The sequence below is a fragment of the Capra hircus genome, chromosome 27 (genome assembly GCF_001704415.2).
Source record: "Capra hircus breed San Clemente chromosome 27, ASM170441v1, whole genome shotgun sequence".
NCBI lineage: Eukaryota > Metazoa > Chordata > Mammalia > Artiodactyla > Bovidae > Capra > Capra hircus.
The window spans coordinates 9940494-9962949 of NC_030834.1; the positions used below are offsets into that span (position 1 = coordinate 9940494).

The 22456-nt window shown below is 41.7% G+C and overlaps 1 protein-coding gene across 1 annotated transcript in view; it reads left to right on the plus strand.

Annotated features, from left to right (window-relative positions):
- ZMAT4 (zinc finger matrin-type 4) overlaps positions 1-22456 on the plus strand; it is a 315794-nt gene that overhangs the window by 287112 nt on the left and 6226 nt on the right. The gene's annotated exons all lie outside the window — the stretch shown is intronic.

Genomic DNA, 22456 nt, shown 5'->3' on the forward strand with positions numbered 1-22456 from the left:
AGGGAGGTGGCTCTGTGGTTTGGTCACATTCCAGGGGCTGGTTCAGTTCAGTTCAGTCGCTCAGTCATGTCCGACTCTTTGCGACCCCATGAATCGCAGCACGCCAGGCCTCCCTGTCCATCACCAACTCCCAGAGTTCACTCAGACTCACGTCCATCGAGTCAGTGATACCATGCATCCATCCATCTCATCCTCTGTTGTTCCCTTCTCCTCCTGCCCCGAGTCCCTCCCAGCATCAAAGTCTTTTCCAATGAGTCAACTCTTCACATGAGGTGGCCAAACTACTGGAGTTTCAGCTGTAGCATTATTCCTTCCAAAGAAATCCCAGGGCTGATCTCCTTCAGAATGGACTGGTTGGATCTCCTTGCAGTCCAAGGGACCCTCAAGAATCTTCTCCAACACCACAGTTCAAACGCATCAATTCTTTGGCGCTCTGCCTTCTTCACAGTCCAACTCTCACATCCATACATGACCACAGGAAAAACCATAGCCTTGACTAGACGGACCTTAGTCAGCAAAGTAATGTCTCTGCTTTTGAATATACTATCTAGGTTGGTCATAACTTTTCTTCCAAGGAGTAAGCGTCTTTTAATTTCATGGCTACAGTCACCATCTGCAGTGATTTTGGAGCCTCCCAAAATAAAGTCTGACACTGTTTCCACTGTTTCCCCATCTATTTCCCATGAAGTGATGGGACCAGCTGCCATGATCTTTGTTTTCTGAATGTTGAGCTATAAGCCAACTTTTTCACTCTCCTCTTTCACTTTCATCAAGAGGCTTTTGAGTTCCTCTTCACTTTCTGCCATAAAGGTGGTGTCATGTGCATATCTGAGGTTATTGATATTTCTCCCAGCAATCTTGATTCCAGCTTGTGTTTCTTCCAGTCCAGCGTTTCTCATGATGTACTCTGCATATAATTTAAATAAGCAGGGTGACAATATACAGCCTTGACGTACACCTTTTCCTATTTGGAACCAGTCTGTTGTTCCATGTCCAGTTCTAACTGTTGCTTCCTGACCTGCATACAGATTTCTCAAGAGGCAGATCAGGTGGTCTGGTATTCCCATCTCTGGCTGCTAGGTGACCAGATTGGCCTGTGTTAAAATCTGACTGTGGGTTTGGGGAATAAATTCTTGCTGAAGACAGCAACATGGGGACCATGTTTGGGCAGTGGTCTGCAGGAAAGAGCCAGGCAGTCACGGGGTGCCTGCCGTCAAGTAGGGGGCTGTTCCCATGAGCAGATGGGGCTTTGTGATTGACGGGCAATGAAGAAACTCTGCTTAATCAAGACAGTCCTGCTCAAAAATTAGTTCATGGACCCGTGCTGGCCTGAGAACTGGGTTTTACCAGTCTGTAATGAGATAAACATAGAAATTGAGAGTTAGCAACTTCCCCCTAGATCTTTATAGAGTCATTTTAAGTGTGCTGAATCTGATAATATAATTCTGGGCTGGTGTTTTACATGACTTTGTTTTCACTTTATTTTCCTACTAATTTAATTTTTATTAGATTTCACAGAAGTGTGGTTCTGCAACATAGTGAAAATTCAAAGTCAATAAAAACAAAAACATCTGGTTCTTCATCACAGATATTTTGAGAAGGACTGACCACATAAGTGGGATAAAACAGACCTCAGAGACCCCAGTCTTTACCTTTGCCCACTTCCTTACTTTTCTGCTCTTTATCTCCCCGTCCCAGGCCCTTTGAAGGCCTGATCAACCACAAGGCTTGCTAAAACCCTTCTAGGAAAATCCTATGCTAATGGTTGTTAGTATCCGGGCTGCAAGTTTTGGTTCAAGTGGAAAAAGGTTGCCTCCGTCTAAACCACAGGGACCCAAACTCAGTTTTCCTGTGCCTTGTGACGCTGACTCTATTTCAACCCTGACTCACCTGGTTTTGGGGGCTCCCTATTGGCACATCAGATAAATAAAGACTTTCAGTTTTATTTGAATCCTTTAAATAATTTTTTTATTTTTAATTGGAGGCTAACTGCTTTGCAGTGTTGTGTTGGTTTCTGCTGTACAATCACGTGAATCAGTCGTGTGTATACATATATCCCCTTCCTCTTGAGCCTCCCTCTTACACCACCCCCCCTTTGAATCCTTTAAATTATTTCCTTCAACAATTGCAAATGTTCAAGCAATCAGGGTTGTTGTTAGTGAGAGCCATTTTCAAGCTGAGGGCTGGAGGTCCTCCCCTCGCCTGTCTGTGCTATGTACTTAACACTTGCATGCTCAGCTATAGATTAAAACTACTTTTTTCCAAACCCACCTGTCTAGACAGGCAAAAGTTACTTCCACCCTGTTGGAATTCTGAAACTGATGGGAAGGATCGAATGGCTTTTCTGTGGATAGCTGGAAGGGGAATGGGCTGCAGGACAAGGGGACTGACTGAGGAAATAGGGCTTCTCCAGGACAAGGACTCGGGCATCATGAGCCAGTCGAGAATCCAGTCTCCAGATGTGGGGCAAGATGGAGTTACACAGCCTAGATGTTGGGAGCCCTTCAGACGCCCAATCCCCAGGATTAGAATAGCCTCTTGCTTGAGGGTGGCAGGGGCATTAGGGAATGCCCAGGGGAAGTTGGGACCTATGCGTGTGTGTGTGTGTGTGTGTGTGTGTGTGTGTGTGTGTGTATTTTTCTGTTGTTAAGGGCAGCTAGGTCCACTCTGATGGAGGAGGCAGTGTCTGTGGGCTGGGATTCAGGCAGTACCCTCCAGCATCCTATACTGAAAGGTGTAGAAATGCTTCCGTTGGGCCATTTTTATCTTGAAAGAACTTAGAGATAGGAGTTCGTGTGGCTCAGGCCAGAAAGGAGGTCAGAAAAATAACACATCTGAATGTGGAGGAGACTGGACTATTATTATCCGTTGACTTACATACTAGGAGGAATGACAGATGTCCGAAGTATGGAAAGAAAGCAAAAAAAGAGCCTTATCCATTACCTGACTCCTCCCTTCCAACATCCCTGCCCCCTCCTGCATAAACACCTGTTTGATTACATACCTATTCTGTAAGCAGCCCTGTGAGCAGAGCTCTCTGCAGGTCTTGAGGGAGGTGAAAGCATGACCATCTTGAGATGTTACTGTATCTTCAAAGCAGCTTTTAGTTTAAACAGGAGGATGAAAACACCCAAAAAGATGACGCTTGTTTGAATAGACCAAGAACATTTGCAAGCTCTGCATGAACAGGGGAGGCCATCACTGTCCAAGGAATCCTAAGGGTAACTTGGGCACTGTGCAAGGGGAGGGAGACCAGGCATAAAAGGAGATTATTGCCGGGAACAGAGAGCTCAGTTGGGCTCAGTGATGGGAACCCACCAGCCTCCCTTCGCTCCTCCTCATACAGAGCATGCTCAAGCCAGCACCAGCCTCAGCCAGCCTCCTTCCAGCTGTCTTCACCCCACCATCCCCCCTGCCTGGTGCACAATCCCAGGAGAGGAAACCATGGCCAGGAACTGCACAGCTGCACACTAACATGGGGCTTTGCAGATGCCAACTCTTGGGTTCAAAGCAAGCTGATGATTTCCTAAGAGGAAACATCAGATGAGGTGTGCCCCTGTTTCACCAAAGGGAAGAGCAGCTTAGCTTTTTTAATGGAGAAGACCTGCTATGTTAGGGAAACCCTTCTTTGGTGAAATTTACCTTGGAAATTGAACTCTTTCAACTTCCTCAAAATCAGTGTAGAAACACTGGACTCTATATGTGTATTTGTGTATTTGTTGTTGTTTAGCCACTTAGTCGTGTCTGACTCTTTTTGTGACCCCATAGACTGTAGCCGCCAGGCTCCTCTGTCCATGGGATTTCCCAGGAAAGAATACTGGAGTGGGTTGCTATTTCCTTCTCCAGGGGATCTTCCTGACCTAGGAATCAAACCCATGTCTCCTGCTTGGCAGGCAGATTCTTTACCACTGAGCCAGCAGGAAAGCCTGCATATGTGTAAGTATGTGTATTTATACATGTTTATGTGTATGCATTTATGTGTCTGTATTTTGTATGTATGTTTATGTATGTGTCTATTTGCAGAGTCCAATGATTATCCGTAATTAATAGACTTCAACTAAATACCTACTATTCGCCAGGCCCTAAGCTTGAATAGATTCATAAATGAATCAGATATTTCCTGTTTTCTGGGGCTATAACTAAGCAATAGAAGAGGCCAGAGTGTTAGAAAATTAAAGTGCAATGGGGGAAAAAGAAGAGGAAAAAGGATGAAATAAATTGCAGTGAGTGAATCTGCAGTTTGTTTTGGAGTCAAGATCAATGTCAGATATTTGGAAAATTTCAGAAAATCTTAAATTTAAACCTTTTGATTGATTTGCCTATTTCTACTTACCTTGTTGAATTAACAATTGTTTGGTCAAATTTTCCCACCAGATTGTGACTGTTAACTACAGAGTAGTCATTTGTACTGGTTGATCAGAAAAAAAGCCTGTAACAATTCACAAGCCTGGTGATGGTTAATCGCGGAAACTTTTGGTTGAACTATCAAAGCAATATTTTATAGCTGACGGGATTTCATCTCAGTGGATTGTAGGCCTAATATTCCATTTATTTTCCTATACATAATCACCTAGGCAGCATATTAAAAACATATACATTATTTTGCCAACAAAGTTCCTTATAGACAAAGCTATGATTTTTCCAATAGTCATGTTATGAATGTGAGAGTTGGACCATAAAGGTGGCTGAGCACTGAAGAACTGATGCTTTTGAACTGTGTTGGAGGAGACTCTTGAGAGTTCCTTGGACTGCAAGGATATCCAACCAGTCCATCCTAAAGGAAATCAGTCCTGAATATTCATTGGAAGGACTGATGCTGAAGCTGAAACTCCAATACTTTGGCCATCTGGTGTGAAGACCTGACTCAATGGAAAAGACCCTGATGCTGGGAAAGATTGGAGACAGAAGGAGAAGGGGACGACAGAGGATGGGATGGTTGGGTGGCATCACTGATGCTATGGACATGAGTTTGAGTAAGCTCCAGGAGTTGGTGATGGACAGGGAAGTCTGTCATGGTGCAGTCCGTGGAGTCACAAAGAGTCAGACACGACTAAGCAACTGAACAACAACAGTACGTATGCACAAAGAATTCCAAAATCAGTTCGCCATACCCTTTAATAATATACTTGGCACTGTACTTTCATTTTTAAAATATGTATGTAATACTCATATGTAAAAAGGAATTGTATGCATTCTTATTTTTTCAATCTGTGGTATAAAGTTATAAAACTCAAAGAGTTTTAAAAAATATCCTCTCTGCATCTTCAAATGCTTCCTTTTAGAAAGGCATATTAGAATCTTGATGAGAGGCAGAGAGACAGAATAGTTACTGCTGAAACCCGCTCCCATCTGGAAACCTTCGTTTTCAATAGCCATGAAATTCAAATAATAAGTCAATGAATTTTTCCATCTAGGTAAACCAAAAGAAGGGGCCACTAGATATTTCTCTAAAGATTAAACATCTTTCCGTGTTCAGCTTGTCTGAATTACCTATGAATGATTGTCCATTTCATTTGTTCATTCATTTATCTATTCAAATATTTACTGAGTGCTTCTATGCCAGGCACTTCTCTGTGCTTGGAACAGAAAGACAAAGATGTATGCCTTTTTGAATGTTAGATTTTAATGCAGCATTTCAGAAAATTGTTTTAAAGAGGAAAATCGCTAATATGATGGATGGTGCTAAGTACTATGGAGAAAGGTGAGAAGAAAACAGACAGGAGTGCAGCCGGAGGCGGCAGTCTCATCAGGGCAGTCAGAGAGGACCTCATGGAGGAGGTGACCTTTGAAAGAAGCTCTGAAGGAGTTGAGCGCAAGCCATGCCCAGCCCTGGGGATGAGCAGACAGAGAGAGTGACCAGGGCGGGTCCCTGAGGCAGGGGTGTGCAAGGCAGGGAGCAGTGGGAGTTGGGGTGGGGGGTAGAGGGTGGGGGGTGAGGCAGAGCCAACGGGGGAGGTCCAGCCAGGGTGGCAGTGTGATGCCGCCATGATGGCTTTTCATCAGAGTGCAAAGGGGGCCATTTGACTGAAATGTGAACAGCATCCTTCTGACTGCTGCGTGGAGAATGGTCTAAACAGAGGGAAGGGGAACAGAAGCGTGAGGGTATCCACTGTTATCATCCAAATAAGAAAGTTATGGGGGCTTAGACTAGGGTGGTAGCAGCTGGGGTTTCAAGGATGGTTTCTGGGTCTGTTTTATCCAGAAAGTCCACTTTAAGGTATGTACACAAAATAATTCAAAGCAAGGACTCAGACAGACATGTATGTGTACACCAGGCTCATAGCAACAATATTTCCAATAGGCAAAAGGTGAAATCAACATGTCCATGCATGAACAGACAAACAAAATGTAGTCTATCCATACAAATGGAATATTGTGCAGCCTTCCAAACACAGGATGTTCAGACAAATGCTACCACTTGGGTGAATCTTGAAGGCATAAACCGGACACAAAGGGACAAAATCCTGGATGATTCCACACATATGAGGTACCTAGAATAGTCATATTTATAGATGCAAAGTAGATGGTGGTTGTCGGCGGGGAGAGAGGAAAGAAATGTTGTCTCATGGGGACAGAGTTTCGGTTTGGGGAGGTGGGAAGCGCTCTGAGGATGGCTCGCGGTGATGGCAGCAGGACGGTATGAATGAACAGTCAGCGCCCTACATATGAGCCTTCGAGTTTTGAACTTTTAAAGATGGGAACGTGTTCCATCAGCGTCAGGCATGAGTGAAATTCCAGAGTGCCCTCCCTCTCCTAATCCTGACGATCCTTCAGCTCAACCATCTCTCACTTCCTCTCCCTCCTCCAGTCAGTAACTTAACCCTTCTTGCCTCTTCACTCTACGCCAGCCCCTGCGTGCCAGCTGTTGTACTGTACTATGGTACTTTTCAAGGTACTTACTGTAAGATTCAAAGCTTGTTTTCTTTGTTCTTTGTTTGTCTTTTATGTATTATTTGGGTGAAAAGTATTTAAAAAATCTATTACAGTAGTGTATATAGCAGACTGTTAGTTGGGTATCTAGGCTAACTATGTGGGACTCCTGAACAGCTTGGACTTACGAATGCACTCTCACAATGGAACTCGTTCACATGTAGGGGGCTGACTCTACTTAATGCCGCTGGGCTGTCCACTTAAAAATGGTTACGATGGCAAAGTTTATGTTATGTGTATTTTACCACAATCAAAAGAATTTTTTAAATGTCAGATTACGTTCTGGATCCGTTTTGGAGACAGAGCCAACCCAGTGTGCCAGGGAGCTGGAGGGGGCTGGAAGGGGCTCGGAGGATGACTCTGAAGGCTTAGCCTGTGCTCCTGGGAGATGATGCAAAGCACTGTGGAGGAGCAGTCAGATGGAGACATTGCATGGTTAAAGCTCTCTTGCTTTTCATCTTTTAGGAGGAGAATGGCACATTTTAAGCTCATTTTTGGCATTTTACGAAATCTGGGCCACTACCCTGCTCCAGGTCTCCACATTTTCTTATTGGAATGATTGTAATTGATCTCTCCGTCGTCTCCCTGCTTCTGTTCTTGTGTTGCCTGTAGACGACTCTCAAAATAGCAGTCAGATCCTGTTGACCTTCAGTCCAGTGGCTCCCATCATGCAATAAAGAGCCAGAGTCACCCCAGTGGCCCACAGGTCCTCACATTGCCTCGATCCCTCCCCTTGTGTGTATATGCAGTTAACCTTTATTCAAGATACTTATTCTATAAATCCCCCACCCCAAAACTGAATGAGCCAGTACTGAACCATTGCTCCTAGGGGAAATATGGATACTTCAATAGGTTCTGGTACCTATGCCAACACTGGCAGGGTGTTTCCCACACCAGCAAGCAGTCCTTGGGATGCCAGATGGGTGTCCTAAAATTCAACTAGATTCTGACACCATCCACCCAGAGACAGCATCAGATCCCATGGGTCCAGTCCATCCTTACTGCCCTCCCCCATCCCCCAATTCAGATGCCAGCCACAAGGTCAGGTTGTCATCTATACCTGTGCTTCTGACCAACTGGCTATTGATTGGAGGTTCCAATGACCCCCCTCCTTGGGTTTGATTAATTCACTAGAGCAGCTCACAAAACCCAGAGAAACATTTTGCTCACTAGATTACCAGGTTATTGTAAACAGATATAACTCAGGAATAGCCAGATGGAAGAGATGAATGCAGGAAGGGGATACAGTCTTTCATGCCATCTCCAGGCACTCTTGAAGTCAAATCTGGCTCCTGTACCCAAAACCAAATTAAATCTTCTGAGGCAGAGGTTTTTTTTTTTTTTCTTTCTTTCAGATTTTATTTATTTGGCTGCACAAAGTCTCAGTTGTGGCATGTGGGATCTTGTTCCCTGATCTAATTACCAATGCTGTGATAGCTTCAGGTGAACAGTGAAGGGACTCAGCCGTACATATCCATGTACCCATTCTCTCCCCAACAGCCCCCTCCCATCGAGGCTGCGACATAACATTGAGCAGAGTTCCATGTGTGATACAAGATGTTTTTGTTGCTTATCCATTTTAAATAGAGCAGTGTGGCAAGGTCATGTACACACTGCTCTATTTAAAAAGAGGCAGAGTTTTAGGTGAAGTAGAAAAGAATCACTTTGTTGCTTTGCCAGACAAAGAGGGCCACAGTGGGCTAATGTCCTTGAACTTGTGTGTCCTCACTTGGAGAAAGTAGTGAGGAGTTTTATGGTGATGGTTCAAAGACAGCATGGCCAGCTCATGGACATTCTTCTGACTGGTTGGCGGAGTAAGTGGGAGTTAGCATCATCAACCTGCTGGTTCCAACCTGACTGGGTTCTGTGTGCTTGTGTGTGGCATACCATTGATTTCTCCCACCTGATTTGAGGGTGGGAGTATCTGCAAAACAGCTCAAAGATATTGTTCTGTATATCCCTTAAGGGGGACTCAGGACCCTGCCCTAAGGCTGGCCACTGTTCTTTATTTTGACTGTTTCTTCCTTGTCTCAACACCGCTTTGCTTTCCTAATTAGCAAATATTTGAACTTGCCCTTTGAAACTTAGGGAAGATCATGAAGGCTGAGTGAAGCCTATTTCCTGTAATCAAGGAATGGGGTACACAGAAAGGCTTTCATGTGCAGGAACCCCATAGGGTCCCACAGGGCATCACCTGGACACCGACCTAGAAGCTCTCCAAACCCAGTCCTTTGGGTATCTATGGAGGTTTCGTCATACATCGACATGATAGATTACACCATTGGCCGTGGGTGATAGATTCAACCTCCAGCCAGATATCAGAAGGAAGGATGGGCTTGGAAGTTTTAACCCTTTAATCACATGGTTGGTTCTCCTGGCAGCCACCCCCCTCATTAACAGAACAAGACACCTCTCTGACCTCACTTTGGAAATTCCCTGTGTTTTAGAAGCTTTGTGCCAGAAGCAGGGGTGAAGATAAAATATGTATTTCTTATAAATCACAGTATCACAACACCTATCATTTTATCTGTATATGTGTATGTGTGTGTGTGTATGTATATATATATGTCAAGTATTTCAGTTCAGTTCAGTCGCTCAGTCGTGTCCAACTCTTTGCAGCTTCACAGACTGCAGCACACCAGACTTCCTTGTCCATCACCAACTCCTGGAGCTTGCTCAAGCTCATGTCCATCAAGTAGGTGATGCCATCCAACCATCTCATCCTCTGTCGTCCCCTTCTCCTCCAGCCTTCAATCTTTCCCAGCATCAAGGTCTTTTCCAGTGAGTCAGTTCTTCGCGTCAGGTGGCCAAAGTACTGGAGTTTCAGCTTCAACATCAGTTCTTCCAATGAATATTCAAGACTGATTTCCTGTAGGATGGACTGGTTGGCTCTCCTTACAGTCCAATTAGATGCCAAGATGGTGGCGGAACAGGATGGGGAGACCACTTTCTCCCCCACAAGTTCATCAAAAGATCATTTGAATGCTGAGCAACTTCCACAAAACAACTTCCGAACACTGGCGGAGGACACCAGGCACCCAGAAAGGCAGCCCATTCTTTTCGAAAAGAGGTGGGATAAAATATAAAAGACAAAAGAGTTAGGGATGGAGACCGGTCCTGGGGAGGCAGTCATGAAGGAGAAGTTTCTACACAGTAGGGAACTCTCACAGGCAGGTCTGTGGAGAGTTTTGGAATCTCAGAAGGCAACATAATCGGGATTAAAAATAATAATAATAACACACAGAATACACGCCTAGCTGCAACTGTGGAAAAGAGAGCCTTTTCCCGTGAAAGGCTCTAATGTAACAATTTAACGCCCAGTCTGGCCCGCTCACAGAACAAAGGACTGAGCGAACACCAAAGGAGAGCTGGCAGGCTGCAGCCCAGCCCCTCTCCGCCCAGAGGCAGAGAGGCAGGCTTGCGACAGCCAGAGCTGGAATGCAAGCGGCTGCTGCAGTCTCAGCCCAAGAGACGGCATCTTCCACCAAACTGTGAGCAGGCTTCCAGCTGCTAACCAAGTCTTGCTGAGATCCTGGATGGTTGCCATCCTCCAGGAGGGTCGCAGCCTGAGATCAGCTCCCCAGAGGAGACACACGGCACACCTGAGACAGTGCTTTTGCTGTGCACCCAGGAAACTGAGCGGCTGGGGCCAGGGAGGTGATTAAGATGCACGGCCCTCCTGGGACAGTGCACTCGCCAAAAGCACCTGCTCTCCTGAGCTGCTCATACCTGGGAAGGGCATGAAACTCATGCCCAACCCACAGAGCCTGAGCCGGAACTGTATCTGAGTGTCCCCTGTGGAGGTACAGGTCAGCAGTGGCCTGCTGCAGGGCCTCTGGGTGCAGCAGACCTGGGTATGGCATAAACCCTCTTGGAGGAGGTCTCCATTAACCCCACCAAAGAACCCCCAGAACTTACATGGGACTAGGGAAACAGACTTCTTGGAGGGCACAAACAGAACCTTATGCACACCAGCACCCAGGAGAAAGGAGCAGTGACCCCACAAGAAACTGACCCAGACATGCCTGTGAGTGTCCAGGAGTCTCTGGCGGAGGCCTGGGTCGGTGGTGGCCTGCTGCAGGGTCGGGGGCACTGAGTGCTGCCGTGCTTGCACAGGACCTTCTGAAGGAGGTCACCATTATCATCATTACCTCCACCATAGTTTGGCCTCAGGTCAAGCAACAGGGGGGAGAAGGCAATGGCACCCCATTTCAGTACTCTTGCCTAGAAAATCCATGGACGGAGGAGCATGGTGGGTTTCAGTCCATGGGGCAGCTAAGAGTCGACAGGACTGAAGTGACTTAGCAGTAGCAGCAGCAAGCAACAGGGAGGGAACACAGCCCCGCCCGTCAACAGAAAATTGGATTAAAGATTTACTGAACATCACCCCGCCCATCAGAACAAGACCCAGTTTCCCCCTCAGTCAGTCTCTCCCATCAGGAAGCTTCCATAAGCTTCTTATCCTTATCCATCAAAGGGCAGACAGAATGAAAACCACAATCACAGAAAACTAACAAATCTGACCACATGGACCACAGCCTTGTCTAGCTTAATGAAACTATGAGCCAGGCTAGGTAGGGCTATCCAAGATGGACGGGTCATGGTAGAGAGGTCTGACAGAATGTGGTCCACTGGAGAAGGGAATGACAAACCACTTCAGTACTCTTGCCTTGAGAACCCCATGAACAGTATGGAAAGGCAAAAAGGTATGATATTGAAAGATGAGCTCCCCAGGTTGGTAGGTGCCCAATATGCTACTGGAGAAGAGTGGAGAAATAACACCAGAAAGGATGAGGAGATGGAGCCAAAGCAAAAACACCACCCAGTTGTGATGTGACGGGTGATGGAAGTAAAATCCGATGCTGTAAAGACCAATATTGCATAGGAACCTGGAATGTTCGGTGCATGAATCAAGGCAAATTGGAAGTGGTCCAACAGGAGATGGCAAGAGTGAAAATCGACATTTCAAGAATCAGCGAACTAAAATGGACAGAAACAGGCAAAGTTAACTCAGATGACCATTATATCTACTACTGTGGGCAAGAATCCCTTAGAAGAAATGGAGTAGCCATAAAACCCATCATAGCCAAGAGTCCAAAATGCAGTACTTGATGCAGTCTCAAAAACGACAGAGTGATCTCTGTTTGTTTCCAAGGCAAACCATTCAATATCGCGGTAATCCAAGCCTATGCCCCGACCAGTAACGGTGAAGAAGCTGAAGTTGAATGTTTCTATGAAGACCTACAAGACCTTCTAGAACTAACACCCCAAAAAAAAGATGTCCTCTTCATTATAGGGGACTGGAATGCAAAAAGTAGGAAGTCAAGAGATACCTGGAGTAACAGGCAAATTTGGCCTTGGAGTACTGAATGAAGCAGGGCAAAGGCTAAGAGAGTTTTGCCAAGAGAACGCACTGGTCGTAGCAAACACCCTCTTCCAACAACACAAGAGAAGACTCTACACATGGACATCACCAGATGGTCAACACCGAAATCAGACTGGTTATATCCTTTGCAGCCAAAGATGGAGAAGTTCTATACAGTTAGCAAAAACAAGACTGAGAGCTGACTGTGGTTCATCTCAAGTAGATTATAATCTTAATAAACAACTTAAATAAGGAAAGCCTATTTTCCTTTTATTAACAAAGGGAAAATGAGGTTTAGAAGTGATAAGCAGCATGCCTGAGGCTGCCCAGCAAAAGGGACTAGAGTCAAAATTCGAATCCCATCAACAGGTTCCAAAGCTAGAACTTCTTGCCCTACACCGGTGGCTCCCACGGTCTCCACCCTCTGGTCATCTCAGTGAGAGCTGAAGCTAGGAGACAGGTTGACAGCCTGTTCAACCTCATCACAGAATGTGCATGAGGGCTGTCCCAAGAATGACCACAAATCATCATTAAATAAATTTTAGTGGTAGGTGAATTCACAAATGCAGATCTATAAAGTATAATACAATATAGTACAGTATAGTATAATATAATATAATATATTGGGTTGATCAAAAAGTTCATTTGGGTTTTTCTGTAATATTAAAAACTTGAATGAACTTTGTGGCCAACCAAATAATATATATAATGTAATAATAAGAAGATCCATTTATGTACTTATTTGTTTGTATACATATTCTATTCGGGTACATCAAAGTCTCCTGGGGAGTCAGTTTGAGCATTTGGAGTGGAATTGCTACTCTCACCAGAGCTGTTCCCTGCTCTGTGTTTATAAGGGCCCAAGAGAACAAAGAATATTGTTAACAAAGGCTATTAATGGAAGAATAAAAACAGGTCTTCAGATGGCTCCTTGAGTGCATGCCTTAAGAAAAAGAAGATGCAATTACATGACTTCCAATATACTCTTCTGCATTTTCCTTTTATTCTAATTTATGAACTTGATTAATTATCTATTCAATAGCCTCAATCACTCAATTTAAGAACAAAGCCAGGCAAAATATATTGAGATCCACTGTCAACAGCTTCTTAGGAAATAGTTCATGTAATGTCATATCTTCCATATTTTCAAAAATTTTTTTAAAAATGAAGAATAGAGATAATTTTCCATTCAACTTTATGCCGAGCAACTATATAGGATGATTAGTATATAAAGAAGCATTTGACCTGTCAAAAAAAAAGATGTGTATAAATAGCATCTGTAGAGAAGGCAGCTTGCCAGAATAATTTAAATATGCCTCAGGATGCTATATGAAAGAGAACTCTTTCTAGAATATTAAATTACTATGAAGTCTCACTCTCATGATTTAGGCCTTTATTCTTGTTCAAAGAAAAGAATCATTGTGGTTAAAAATAGCAATGATAGTTTACATTTATTGAGCTGTTTGGTTCTTTTCTAAGTTGTTCACCTACACTAACATTTTTAATTTTCATAGAAACTTTCTGAGTAGGTAAAATTATTATCTTCCTTTTATAGATCAAGAAATAGAGACACCTAAACATTAAATAACAAGCTTAAATTGAAAGAGGGAAGAATATATATTGGGTTAGCCAAAAAGTTCATTGGGTCTTTCTATACCATCTTACAGAAAAACCTGAATGAACTTTTTGCCAACCCAGTAATTCTTCCTCTTGAAAATGATCTGTACTTCATTCTCATGTTCTCTGTTTCCCATATTCACAGGTCCAGTTATATTTGAGAATTATGAAGCCTCAGTCATTTTCTAGATTTTTTTTGCAATGTTAAAATCAACCTTTATCAGTAAATTGTACATTTTGCTATTCTCTATTACATTGTGAATCGAATAAGATCAATGGGCTTCTGTAAGTGGGTGAGGCTCCTGTGATGGTGGTATTAAACAGGGAGATCTCTTGCTACATGTTGCAGAGAAAAGTCACTTATTCAAGGCACAATGGGGCCACGTGTGTCAGGTTGTCTGTGTCAGGCTGGTCCAGAGGAAGGCAGGGTGCACATTCAGGTGGCTTCTGAGATTGGAAGCCCACTGTCTTCATAAGGTCTCTTACCTGTCTAGTCAGGCCTGAAATTTCACCTTTCACATTGTTTTTCTTCAAATGTTGAAAGCTTTTTAATGTCAAACATCCCTATTAAAGAGCCAATACTGCAGGAAGCATCAGACAGCCGCGACTTAACAAGGGGTTTGGCAGGCTGTCTGCTGAAGGCAAGATAAAGACCCAGTCATCTGAGATAGATGTCTACAGGCAGGCAAGAGGGATTAACAAGAACCAGAAGGACACCAAAGATAACATTCAAGCACCCGACAGCCGACTTGTGTGTGAACGATAGTGACAGAGAAACAGGGAGAGAGAATTCATAACGTGATTCAAGGAAGACGCTGACAATTAGGACTTTTTCTTCATTCATATTTCGCCTTTGAATCCTTCTTGGATGAAGTCTCTTGAAAATGACCACCAGTTTTCCTCCTGCTTCCTGGGGCTTTTTGGTTCACCGGTTAGCCAGGACAGCTCTAAAGCAAGGGTCACCAGGGCTGCATTCGGACCTCTAGCCCATGACAAAAGAGTTGACAGTCACTGTGTCCTCAGCTGATGCAGCTACGGAGCTAGGGACATGACTCTTTGATACCTGTGGCTCTATCAGGACAATTCTTCAGGGAGATCACATGGCCTGTGATTCCCTAGTTCTCGGGGACAAATGAGAGATGGCCTGGAAGACACAGGGCAGAGAGAGAAGGGAAGAGGCACTCATCTTCTTTCCTTTACACGCTTTCTAACAGCCCTCATGAGTTTAATTGAACCCATTTGTGTTTAACGTAACCCCTTGGTACCCTTGATGCCATTAATCCACAACTTCACCTTAGGGGTACAGTTTATTTTAGGATGAAGCAATCTGTGATCAAAAATTGTATTGTAGGAAAAAAGAAAAACACGTTTTATGAGAACATTCTGCATGAAAAACCTACAGCCCTGCTATGTTATTAGTTGCCTGTATAAGGTAAGATCTGTGGCATAGCCATGGGACCCAAAGGAAAAAGCGCCTTTCAACTTCTATAAATTTCCATTTGCATCACATCAACATCCAAGCCAGGAAGAGGGTATTTCACCCATATGTTGGTTTATAACATATGATTATAGATATCTTGAGTATCGTTCAAATAGTAGATGACTTCAGAGTAGGTTTACTTCTCTTTTCTTAACATTTAGTTCAAATCACAAAATCAAAAATCATTTCAATTATTTGGGTTGCTTGTCATTGTCTAGTGAGTGTGTGTATGCTAAGTTGCTTCAGTCATGTCCGACTTCTTGCAACTCGATGGACTGTAGCCTGCCAGGCTCCTCTGTCCATGGAATTCTCCAGGCAAGAATACTGGAATGGGTTGCCACTCCCTTCTCCAGGGGATCTTCCTGACCCATGGATTGAAGCCATGTCTTCTGAGGCTCCTGCATTGTGGGTGGATTCTTTACTGCTGAGCCGCTGGGGAAGCCCATTTTCTATTAGCAGTCATAATAATAGTGATCCCCTCCAAGGCAAAAATCAAGGCTGTCTGGGTGCTGATTTGCTCAAAGTATGAAAATGTGATGGGTCTTTCCCAGCAGTCCAGTGGTTAAGACTCTGCGCCCCCAGTGCAGGGAGCATGGCTCGATCCCTGGTTGGGGAACTAAGATCCCACCTGCCACATGGCCTCAGGAAAAGAAAAGTATCCTCAGTCCTCTACCAGATAGAATACAGCTAAACATTCTTCTGATCAAGTAGCTCTTTAAGTACTTAGAATGAACTACTGTTACTTCTGAATCATCACAGTAGGGTGACAATTTTCCAGTCCTTTCTTGGGTCAGGCATCCAACATGGCTAAAAATTGTCTTTTAATTATGGGGAATACATTTAGTCCATAGTTTTAGATTTTGTTTGTTTGCCAAGAGCTTTTGAAGATGTTAAAGCTTTTTGCTTCTTGATTCCATTTTCAAGGCTTCACATTTATACTATTTAAATAAAGAACTGTTTTAGAAAATGTGTGTTCTTTGTTTAATCGACTGTTAGATATCCTGCAGTCTGCGCCTGCAAGCAGTGGGCTGAATTCAGAAGGTTAAGTGTTTAAGCATTCTGTACATCATAATGATTCTAGCATGGAGTAATATGAATCTTCTTTATTTGGGTCTGCAGCCAGCCCTGATCCTAGGAAGTTTCCTTAACTGACGTTCACAAGGAAGAGATATTCCATAGTGCAAGTCTAAGTTTGGATACGGCAGCAGTCCACATGTTATCCTTGCGATGAGTAGCATGATAAAATGCAGTGATTTTCAAACTCTTTTCCACCAAGCTCAAGGTACCTTATTGGAGTACCCTAGGCACTACGCTTGGAGTTTGATGGTCTGACTCTTATTTGAAACCTCTGACTCCCATTTCAACTCGAATAGCTGTGCTTTGTCAGTCTTATATATTAATATGTTTCACATTAAGAGTTTTTAATTTTGAAATCAGGGTTCTCCTGCTTTTCTTCTTTCACTTTTATATTTCTTTTAAAAGCCCTAGTGTCGTCATTAAGGTCAATAGCTTTGAATTCAGAAGTAGGTGGATTCAGGTCTCCTTGTCCACTTGCTAGTTTTATGGATTTAATGTCTTTGAAGTAGGGTTTTCTCATCTGGAAAATGGGCTAATAATGTTAACAAAGAGGTTTTGAGGATTAAACATGAGAATAATGACCTTTTAGCAAAGCTTTCTTCTCCCTAGTTCCTCGATATCACCTCTATCAGCTGGGGTCTGATTGGAGGGGCACAACCACCACGACGGACACAAAAGGAGGCACTATAAGAGTGACGGCAGCTGGGGAGGCAGTGTTGGTAATGCTTTTTCTTCTGCCTCTAGTGTCAGGCCTAAAGTCAGTAGCTCTGGCAATCAGAAAAGAAAGATGACCATGAGCACCAGGGAGAGCAAAGACAAACTGTACTTGTGAGGGAGAGCTGGAACCCATAGGGCGACTGGGGGTCATTCAGCCCATCCAAGTCAGGTAAGCTCTAGCCTTAATGATGTGGGTGACACGCAAGACAGGCTGGGGCTTTATACCAGGTCCCCAAATCCACATCTGTCTTGGGGTGGATTGTGAAGGCGGAACCAGAGATGCTTGTGAGTCTGGCTCCACCCCACGTGTCAAGGTGAGTGTCTCTAATATAAAGGGGTACTAACTGCTCCACCACTCTCTCTCTTCACCTACATTGTCTTCATGGATGATCTGACCAGCCCTGCAGCTGTAACTTGGAGAAGGAAATGGCAATCCCTCCAGTACTCTTGCCTGGAAAATTCCGGGCTATGGCCATGAGATCGCACAGAGTCGGAAATGACTGAGTGACTTCACTCACTCACTCACAGCTTTAACTACCACCTAGATGCAGATGAAGCCTTGTTTACCAGAATGTTCCTTGCCATGACTTTTCTATATATGTTGACATGCTGGAGGTGGAATCTCACTGACAGGCCAAGCACACCAAGCCAGTGACAGGCTGGCTACTAGATGGTGGCCGTCCCTGATGGTCATCTGGAGTGAGAGCTCATAGTCTCTTCACAGCATTGCTGCTGCCAATCAGAATGGATACATGAGCCAGGTTGCATTTGCTGCTAGAGTCCCTAAAGGCATAAGCAGAGTTCACTGAGATCAAACTTATCGGGGATAAACAGAAACATCCAAGTCATCAAGTATAGGAGTAGAGGAAATGAAGATTTGGCTTAGCAGAAATCCATGTGGAAAAGACTTAGAATTGATTGCTAGCAGGTTCAGTATGAGTATAGATTACAGTGGGTCAGGGTTGCCAGACACACACACATACTTCAGGCTTTATAGGTATTGATGGAATTAATGGTGCACAGAGCTGTGACAACCCTGCTCTGTTTTGTACTGATGCAGACACACGAGGGTCTTGGACTTGAGTTTAAGGGTCATGGTTTAAAAATGTTATCAACAAACAGGAAATTTCATTCATAAGGTAATAGAGATGGTAAGGGGAACTTGAAATTATATTTTAATGAAGAACATGGTCAAAGTATCAGTGGATGTTCAACCTGGTAAACAGAACCTTACTGGATGTGATCGTTTTCAGGAGATGAGAATAAACTTGTGCACAAAGCAGAATTCGGACAAGTGGGTTATTTGAAAAAGGAGAGTTCCAAATGCAAGTGGACACCAACAGTTCTGCTTGGAAAACTCTTATGTGATGCCCATGAGGTTTTGGGCTAGACCAATGGTTTCTCTAAAACTAGCACCTTCTGGAGCTCTATGAAATGCAGACTTCCAGGTCTCACTCTAGATTTTCTGACTTACAGTAAGGCCTGGGGTAAGGGGTAAGTGTTAAGGCCTGGGATTTGTGTTGTTAATAGCTCCCGCCTGATTCTTTAGTGGCCCATATGGGAACTACTGGACCAATTAAACTCTAAAGAACCTTCCATAGTTCTGTGAATCTATTATTCCCAGTTGTCTGTCCCAGGAGGCCACATGCGTAGTGGGAGGAGCAGCCTGAGCAGAATGGATAGGTTCAAACCCAGCTGTGTCTCCATGTGGCTCTGTGAAGGTCACTAAGTTGCTCCACCTCGGTTTCCTCATCTGTTAAAACAGGATAACAGCCGTGCCTGCTTGTAGAGTGTTGCCAAGAATAAATGAACACAACAGTGCTAATATATGACATACATAAGTATTAGTTATTATTTTTCATACCAGAAGATGATGCATCCATTTACAAGACAGTTTGATTCATGAATATTTAAGAGTCAGAGAAGAAGGGAATCATTCCAAACCAAAGACCTTTACTTTTCACTTTTACTTTATTAATTATCTTCTGAAATGGTTCTAGTTTTCGTATGCATTATAATATAGAACATATGCAAAAATGTATGTGAGTGATCCAAGCTTATCAAAGCATAAGTAGGAATATAAAGTTTACCTCCTAGGAATGCAAAACAATGGAATTTGTAGAGAGTAAATGAGAATAAACTGAAGTCTCAAAAAGTTTGCTGAGATTTCTTTGTGGAACCATGACCATCCAACTTTATTTTTTAAGAAAGTGCAATATACAGGTCTTAGGTATATAATCTGATGACTTCTGGTAAGTGAATATACCCTGTAACTACCATCCTAAGATATAGAACCATATGTTACTTTGGAAAATTCTCATGTCCCCTTCCAGTCAATCCCTAACCCCAGAAGGCAGCAGTACTCTGAATTCTAACATTACAGAATAGCTGTGCTGTTCTTGAAATTTATATAGATGAAATCACACAGTATGTTCTCTCTTCTATCTGACTTCTTTACCTATATGTTATGTTTTTTATTCTAATTTATGTTGTTCATAAACCAATAGGTTCTTCTAGTTTTCAGCTATTATTTCATTGTATAAATACATTACCATTTGCTTATCAATTCTTGTGTTGAACATTTAGATCATTTTGAATTTCGTCTATGATGTATAAAGCTGCTATAAACATTTTTGCACAAGTCTCTTTTTATACTAAGTTTTTGTTCCTTTTGGGTAAATGTCTAGTAGGATTTCTGAGTCACAGAGTAAGTCTAAGTTTACAAAAAATTGAAAACTTTTCCATTTTACATTTTTCTGTATGTGGATTTCGGCTGTTTGATGTGATTATTTACATTTGGTATTGTTGTATTTGATGTTTATTGCTTTGTTTGATGCTAGCACTTGTAATAGTTATGAGATGATTTTGAATTGTTCTTTTACTTTTCATTTCCTGGTGACAAATGATGTTGAGCACCTTTTCATTTGCTTATTGATCATTTTCATATATTCTTTTATGGAATATCAATGATCAAATAGTTTGTCCTTTGAAAAAGTTGAATTGTTTGTCTTTTTATTATTGATTTATAGGAGTTAATTATATATTCTAGACAGAAGTCCTGAATCAGATATATGAATTGCAATTAATTTTTCCCAGGATGTGGCTTACTTGGTTTTCTTGATGTGTCTTTTTTAAGCAAAAGCTTTTGATTTTTTCTAAAATCCAATTCATCTTTTTTTAAAAAAATATTTGCTGTATTTTATTTCTTAAGAAATCCATGCCTATGCCAAGTTCACAAAAATAATCCCCTGTATTTTTCTAGAAGCTTTATAGCTTTACCTTTATATTTGAGTCTATAATCAGTCTTAATTTTAATGTGTACTGTGATGTAGAGATTATGTTCTTTTTTTTAATTTCCTGCACTTATTCAATTATTCCAGCACCATTTGCTCAAAAATGTTTCATTTCTCCCATGGAATTGCCTTGATACTTTTGTTGAAAATCAGTGAAAGTTATCAAATGATACAAAATTCCAGCTTTTAGATAATTAAGTACTGGGGATGTAATGAACACCAGGATGACTATGGTTTAACTCTGCTATATGTTTGAAAGCTGCTAAGAGTAGATCCTAAAAATTTTCATAACTAGGACTTCTTTTTTTCTCTTTCTGAATCTATGTGAGGTCATGGATGTTGACTAAACTCATTGTGGTAGTCATTTAGCAATATATGTATGTCAGGTCATTATTGTGTACACCTTAAATTTACATAGAGCTGCGTGTCAGTTATATCTTAATGAAAGTGAAAACAAATCAATTGATCCTTTGGGTCTCGGTCTAGTTCTGGACTCTCGTTCTGTTGTGTTCATGGCTTCTGTCCATTATTATGTTTATTATTGGCATAAAATTGTTCACAATATTTTCTTATTATCCTTTTAAAATTGTCTGTAGCTTTTGTACTAAAAATAATTCTTTTATTTTCGTAATTTTTATGTTGCCTTTTTAAAAAACATTCATCAAGCTTGCTTAATCCTTTCAAAGAACAGATTCTTTTGCTTGTTTTTTTTTTTTTTTTGGTAATTTGTGTTATATTTAATTGACTGGTATATTATTTCTTTCCTTCTATTTGATTGATTTTGTTTTAATTTTCTTATCATTTTCTAGTTTTATAGCATTTAAACTTTGACCATTTGAGTTTAAGCCTTTCATTCTTTCTAACACAAAGCCATGTATTTTCCTTTAAAAACTGATTACACTTGTCAAAATATCTTCTGATTTCTCTTTGTTTTTTTTTCTCTATGATGATAATAGGTTATTTAGAAGTATTTTAGGTCTTTTTCTAAATAATATTATAATTTATCCTTATTGATTTCAATGGTAGTCAAAGAAATCACAGTACAAAATGTAATTATTTCTAATTTAGTAAGAATTGTCAATGGCTTAGCATATTCCCTAACTTAGTTTACTTGTTGTGCACTTGAAAATATTGTGTCATCTCCAGTTGTTGAGTGTAGCATTGTATAAACTATAGTACAATATAGTTGATAGTTTCATTTAGATCTTTTAAAATTTACTAATTGTTTTATCTTACTGTACTGTCAGCTACTGAGATTGGAGTGTTAAATCTTTTATGGTTATGGTGTCTCTTTCTGCCTGTAGTTCAATCAGTTCTTACCTCATGTATCTTTATGCTTTATTAGTTAAATTGCATTTAGAACTGTTAGGTTCTCCTAATGTGTTTTCTCCCTTTATCTCTGGAAATCCTTTTTGTATTGAAGTCTGTTTTGTCTGATTTTAATATAGGCACTTTCACTTCTGGGTTAATCATATACTTTTTAATCATCCCAATTTATTTTCTCTAGAGTCTCCTAAGCTTTATATCTTTGTATTTATTTCTAGGGGATTAGTATGCATTCATAAATGACCATGGTCTATATTTAAGTTAATCTTGGTAAATTTATTATTTCTTGTTATTATATTTTATATAAAATATAATGAGCTTTCAACAATACCGCTTACTCTTACTCATTCTTGTCACATACTCGGTTGGTCAAAAGTTTGAGTTTTTCATAATATGTTACAACTCAATATTTGTACGTCTGTATACAGAATAAACAGCACAATATAAACACAGTGTTATAGCTTTTGCTTTAAATCATGATCGTCAAATAAACTTGGGGCAATAAAAAAAAATACCAATATATTAATCATTTATGGTGTTCTTCATTTTTTCCTGTGGATATGAGTTTGCATCTGATGTCATTTGCCTTCCAACTGAAGAACTTTATAAGCATTTCTCTAGTGCAAGTCTCCTGGCAGACTTTTATTTCAT